General features: G+C 47.5%; 1 pseudogene across 1 annotated transcript in view; it reads right to left on the reverse strand.

Moving 5' to 3' along the window:
• LOC694113 (golgin subfamily A member 2-like) overlaps positions 1-6,799 on the reverse strand; it is a 43,979-nt pseudogene extending 37,180 nt beyond the window's left edge. The window contains exons 1-2 of the transcript XR_013400639.1: positions 6,439-6,799; positions 5,775-5,891 (exon numbers count right to left, since the gene is read on the reverse strand). The product of XR_013400639.1 is annotated as a golgin subfamily A member 2-like (transcript). The remainder of the gene's footprint in view (positions 1-5,774; positions 5,892-6,438) is intronic.
• Between the last annotated feature and the right edge of the window lie 80 nt (positions 6,800-6,879).

Below are 6,879 nucleotides of genomic sequence, written 5' to 3' on the forward strand. Positions count from 1 at the left end.
TTGTTTTTTTGAAACAGAAAACAAACAAAAAACAGCCTGTCACCCAGGCTGGAGTACAGTGGTACGAACACAGCTCACTGCAATCTCTACCTCTTGGGATCAAGCAAAACTCCTGCCTCAGCCTCCCAAGTAGCTGGGACTACAGACATTTGCTCCCACATCTGGCCAGTTTTTACATTTTTGCAGAGATGGGGTCTCACTTTGTTGCCCAGGTTGGTCTTGATCTCTTGGGCTCAAGTGATCCTCCCACTTTGGCCTCCCAAAGTGCTGGGGTTATAAGAGTGAGGATCTGTGCCCAGCTAACAATTTCAAGTGGCTGAAAACAATTAAAAGAATGTTTTGTGAAATGTGAAAATTATATGAGATCCAAATTTCAGGGTACATAACTAAAAAATCAGAATGCAGATATACTCATTCTATGGTTGTTTCTGTACTACTACAGCAGAATAGTGACAGAGATGGCAGAGTGTGCAAAACCAAAATACTATGTGGCCATTTATATAAATAGTTTGCTCCTGCTGTAACAGTGTCCTCGAAGTCCTGACTATGGGCATGAAATACAAGAGACCTGAAAATACAGAACTGACTGTAAGTAAACTCTCTCCTCTGGGGAAGGGTGAGTCATAACCCCCTTTTGGATTCCTAATATCTGTTCTATTCAGTGGGTATTTACTGAATGGCCACCACCTCTATGACATGAGGCAAGAATGGCATATAATACATCTGTACATTTGGGAGTTCTGGCTGATCAGTTCTAAAGGGTCACCAAAACCAGTGCTTACTGGGTAAGCATTTTCTATTCATTCATTTGACAAGTGTCTCCCTGGGCACCATACCTTAGTCAGTTTAGGCTACTATAACAAAAACACCACAGACTGAGTGGCTTAAAAAACACAAATTTATTCCTCAGTTCTGAAGACTAGAATGTCCAAAATCAAGGTGCTGGTCAATTTGGTTCCTGGCAAGGGCCCTCTTCCTGGTTTGCAAAGGAATGCCTTTTTGCTGTATCCGCATAGGTGGAGAAGGGAGATCATCTCTCCAGGGTCACTTTTGTAAGGGCACTAATACCATTCATGAAGGCTCCACCCTCATGACCTAATTACCTCCCAAAGGCCCCACCTCTAAATATCATCACATTGGGAGTTGGAGCTTCAACATATGCATTTTTTCAGTAATACAAACACAGACACTAGTCTATAGCAAGCCTCCTTTGTGCCAGATACTGTTGCATGAACTGAGGATACAAATAGTCCTTAGGGAGCTCACCCTCTGGCGGGTAGGAAATAGGATGGGGACTCCCCTGCAATGAGGACTGTGTGAGAGGCAGTGGAAGATGGAATGCCATTGTGGTATCACAAGCACAATACTGGACTTGCCTTGAAGGAACTTCCTAATGGGAAAGCCTTGAAGAGTTAAGTCCCCATAACTTAAAGAGTTAAATAATGCTTCAAGACTGAGCAGATGCCCCAGGGTAGAACAGCTTAAGAGAACCATACAGCAAAGAAGGCTGGTTCACCACATCTATTTTGTACTGAACACACTCTGATTAACAAGCCAATAAATGTTTGTCATTAACAGCAATTTCAACAACAGGGAATGTGCATTCCCACAAAATTGGGTTAAGAATAGGTGTACATAACTATTCAGTTACATGTGGCTCGGAAACCAACACACATGTCCATTTGAGCACCAAGCACCTACAAGAAGGGAGCAGAGGGAAGAAATCATTTGCTGGCTGACTGATGACACTCTCTTGCTCCAAAGACTGCAGACATCTGGAAGAGCAAGGCTGTTTAAGCTTCACTCTCAGTCAATCACATGCTGGTTGTCCTTCCCCTAAGTGCCTCAGATTCCAGTAAAGCTCCACGAGAAGCCTCCAGTACCCTTACACAGAGAGAGAGACACATACAGGAAGCATCAGTCTCTGCTAGGCCCTTACAACAGTTTCCAGATACATCCAGTAAAAGGTACTATGCATGCTGGTTAAGAACTGGGCAGTAAAATGTTCCTGGTGATACTCACTGTCCAAAACGGACAGCTATCAAACACAGTAAAAGGAAAGACTACTATACCTTATCTGATCCAAGACAATTAATATCCAAAGTCAAAAAAAGTAGATTTGTCAGACCAGACAATACAACTAGATACTCCATGATTTGGACATTCACTGTTCCTGGAGGGTGTGAGTCTAGCTTCATGACATCAGCAAAATTACATACCCTTTCTAGCCTCTATTACCTCATCTGTAAAAGAAGACACCAGATCAGATCCCTAAGTTTCAGAATAGAGGAGTTTACCAAGAAATTCTTGTATCAGCTTTCATTAAGACTCACATAGTAAAACATTTTGGAAAAGCCCAACAAAACCACAGCTTCTCCAGAGAAGGCTCAAAGATGCTTCAAAATGAGAAAAATGTATAATAATAGAATAAGAAAACTGCTGATTTTTCTTTACTTTTTAACCCTATGTGAAAATAAATGGTATTTGTAAAAACGGTATTTCTGGCCGGGCGCGGTGGCTCAAGCCTGTAATCCCAGCACTTTGGGAGGCCGAGACGGGTGGATCACGAGGTCAGGAGATCAAGACCATCCTGGCTAACACGGTGAAACCCCGTCTCTATTAAGAAATACAAAAAACTAGGCGGGCGAGGTGGCGGGCGCCTGTAGTCCCAGCTACTCGGGAGGCTGAGGCCAGAGAATGGCGTGAACCCGGGAGGCGGAGCTTGCAGTGAGCTGAGATCCGGCCACTGCACTCCCGCCTGGGTGACAGAGCGAGACTCCGTCTCAAAAAAAAAAAAAAAAAATGGTATTTGTAAAAAAAATTCAAATGGTATTTGAAAAGACTTCAGCTCAGCTGAAGTCTAAGCAGGGCTAAATCCTAACTTAAAATCCTAACTTAAAAATCCTTAGAAATCAGGGTCTCCTCTATGGCTGGGCAGCCCTAAAGTGAAACATTAAGGCTTATGGGAATCTGTTCTTGGATCTGAAAGATGAAAAGGAAGATAAATCAGTAATTTCCACTTTATGGTGGTATTTACCACCATGAAGTTTTTACTCCTAGAGCTCAAAAGAAGTAATGGTACAACGAAATTTATCTTTCTTAAAACAGACCCCTGGCCGGGCACAATGGCTTATGTCTGTAATCCCAGCACTTTGGGAGGCCAAGGCATGCAGATCACCTGAGGTTGGGAGTTTGAGACCAGCCTTACCAACATAGAGAAACCCCATCTCTACTAAATGTACAAAAATTAGCGGGGCATGGTGGCGCACACCTGTAATCCCAGCTACTCGGGAGGCTGAGGCAGGAGAATTGCTTGAACCTGGGAGACGGAGGTTGCGGTGAACTGAGATCACACCATTGCACTCTAGCTCTGGGCAACAAGAGCGAAACAATGTCTCAAAACAAACAAACAAACAAAAAACACCTCTACTCTAAAGCCCTGCTCCCTTCTTTTGGAAAGCCTTGCCTGTGTTTCCATTTCCACTGTTGTATATAGCCAACACTCGAGGCCTTAGGTACTATCTTATTCTGTGACCAATTTAATTTTACATGTCAAATATTCCTCCATTGTCAGCAACCCAAAGGAAAACATTTCCTTTTCTTAAAAAAAAAGAAACATTCTGAACCTATAAAAAGATGGATAGCGGCCAGGCACAGTGGCTCATGCCTGTAATCCGAGCACTTTGGGAGGCCGAGGCGGGTGGATCACCAAAGGTCAGCAGTTTGAGACCAGCCTGATCACCATGGTGAAACCCTGTGTCTACTAAAGATACATTAGCCAGGCATGATGGCGCACGCCTGTAATCCCAGCTACTTGGGAAGCTGAGGCAGGAGAATCATTTGAACCCAGGAGGCGGAGGTTGCAGTGAGCCGAGATCATGCCATTACACTCCAGTCTAGGCAGCAAGAGCAAAACCCTGTCTCAAAAAAAAAAAAAAAAAAAAAAAAGATGGATAGCATAATACAACCAACACTGATACACCTACCACCCAGTCCAAGAAATAAAACACTGCAAAACAACAGTGGAAGCCACAAGGCACCAGCCCCAAGGCAGCCATTCCCAATCACATCCCTCCTCTTCCCATCAGAGGCAACCACCACCTAGAAAGCAGAGCTCATCACCCCCTTGCATCTCTTCCCCTCCTGACACAGTATATAATATGATCTGTAGCACTATTTTACATGATCTTCTTAACCTCTCTATAAATGGTATCATTCTGAACAGAATCAGTCTGTAACTTATTTCTTGCTCTATTTTATGTTTGTGAGAGTAATCCACATTGACACCTATAGCTCTAGTTCCTGTTTACTACCACAGAATATTCCATTATATGAATATACCACATATTTGGCCAAAGACACCACTTGATGTTTTATATGCCATGTAGTGCCTACTATTTTCCATACCACTATGGAAAATGTGCCAGCCATTTCCATAACATTCTCCAGAATCCTCACTACCACTAATGAGGAAGGTGAGATTCCCATTAGACCAAAGACGAACTGGGACGTGGTGAAACTTGTCCAATACGTGTGAGCAGCGGACTCCTGCTTCAAGTTCAAGTCCATCCAAGTCTAAAGCCATCCTCTTGACAATATGCCTTGTAACCCCATTTATGTAGATTCAGATTTTCTTTTTAAAGAAAAAATTGATATAGGGCTCTACAGTCATCTGAGAAAAATCTGAAACATGACACTCTATTTTCTTTGTTAACAAACATCCCATAGGAAATTCACCTGACATGGGAACAGTCCATGTATACACTGAGGAAGAGCCTCTACCTTTGGCAAAGGTCCTCCACTGGGGTCATTCCCAAGTTTATACAGGCGCAAAGTAAGCCTGAGTAGGACTGCAAACCTAGTTGGCTTCCTTCAGGGAAATAGGCTGTCTGCGCCCACTTACAGACAGGACAGAGGAGCCCGAGAGAACATGGGAATCAGATCCTGCTTGAATTGGCAAAAGCTGAGTCGACAAAGCTCTGAGAACATCTCCGGGGGCAGCTCCAGCTGTTAGCAGCTCTGGAGGTCGGAGGAACAGTCCTGTGCTCACAAGGCCAAGAGCCTGCCTACTCTGCTCTCCACATGGCCAGCTTTGAGAGTGAGTGCTTTCACACATCCCAGCCCAAACCTGCTGCCCTAGAGAAAGCCGAGCCTGCCATGCAGAAGAGTGAGAGTGAAGATAGAGGTTCACCGGAACCAGGCAGGGAGCACAGCCTGGAGAAAGGATACTGGGCTCCAGACCTGGGCCCAGATCCCTCCAGGTGCTCGAAGCAGGTGGACCCCTAGGAGGTGACAGAGTCTGGCCCACTAAGGACTCCCAAGGAAAGGGGAGGCCTCTCAGCACCAGGACTCCTGACTCTACTCTCTCGCTTCTACATTATTTTTCCCATTATGTCTCTTCGCTGGAGGATTAAAAGAACCTCAAAGGAGCAAGGCCTAACTGGCTGAAGTGACCTCCTCCCACCTCTTCTGGACAAAAAAAGGAGCAAGAAAAAAGGCTCTGCCACTTACTGGCTGTGTGACCTTAGCTGGAGCAGCCCTGCACACTCTGGGAGGAAATGTAGTGGAATATCTCTAAGGGCCCTGCCATTTCTGACTCTTTTTGTCTATAGTGCTAAATGCACTGTGGCTCACGTCTGGAATCCTGGGAAGCTGGGTGGGGAGGATGGTTTGAGTTCAGGAGTTCGAAACTAGCCTGAGCAACATAGCAAGACCCCCCCCATCTCCACACACACAAAATTTTTTTTTTTAATTAGCCAGGCATGGGCCCGCACCTGTGGTCCCAACTACTTGGGAGGCTGAGGTGGGAGGATCACTTGAGCTCAGGCATCGAGGCTGCAGTTAGCTGAGATCACACCACTGCACTCCAGTCTGGGCAACAGAGCGAGATCCTATCGCAAAAAGAACAAATAAATAAAAATAAAATAAATGTACTAATATTTACTGAGCAGTTTAGAGTATAATTAGTTTAATCTCAACACCCCATGATATAGATACTACTGCTACCCCATTTTAGAGGAGGCTGAAGCGCAGAGCGGTTAACTGATGTATCAAGGTCCTAGCAGAGTTCTAAAGGAGGCCCCGGGGGCAGAAACCTACGGTTATGAATGCTTGGGCGGGCTGCACTGGACATCCATGGGATGCTGGGGGTGAGAGGACACTAGAGAGGGGCCAGAGGGAAGGCGCAGAGGGAGAAAATGGGTCAAAGTGTCTGAAGAAGGAGACAGGGCTGGGTAGCCCCAGCCACACTGGCCTAAACCCAGGTAGAGGGGAGGAGATAGGACCATGGACGGGATGTGGAGAAGTGGGGAAAGGCAGGCCGACGTGGGCAGGGTGCGAGGAGGCCTTGGAGAAACGAGGGTGGATGGGGCAGGCCCGCAGGCGAGGCAGGGGGCGCCGACAGAAGCGCCCAGGCAGTTGCAGGGCGCGCGGTCCTACCTCAAGCACCTTGGCAACTCCCGCGCTGTGCAACTGGAAGTGCGCAGGCTGCTCCACCGCCTCGTCGGCGCCCTGGTAGCTGAAGCAGGCTTCCGCTATGTCCAGGTGGCCGAGGGGCAGCGGGTGGTGGGGGTTCTTGAAGTAGCAGAGGCAGCAGCGGCGCGCGTCCAACACGAACCTGCGGCTGCGGTAGCCGCGCAGTCGCGCTGGTTCCCGCGCGGGACCCGCCCCGGGCTCTTCGGCCTCCCCCTTGCCGTCGCTGACCTCCTCTGGCCGGGCTCCGGCCCCGGTATCGCTGCCTGCGCGCCAACCATAGGTGCCCGGGCCCCCGCGCCTTCGCGCTGCCACTGCTGCGCTCCCTGCCCCCGAGGCGCCCCCTCCCCGCCGCCCCGCTCCTCCTGCAGGCGCTCAAAGTGGCCTGGGACTTGCAGTCGCCTCCCG

This window comes from Macaca mulatta, chromosome 11 (assembly GCF_049350105.2).
Source record: "Macaca mulatta isolate MMU2019108-1 chromosome 11, T2T-MMU8v2.0, whole genome shotgun sequence".
Classification (NCBI taxonomy): domain Eukaryota; kingdom Metazoa; phylum Chordata; class Mammalia; order Primates; family Cercopithecidae; genus Macaca; species Macaca mulatta.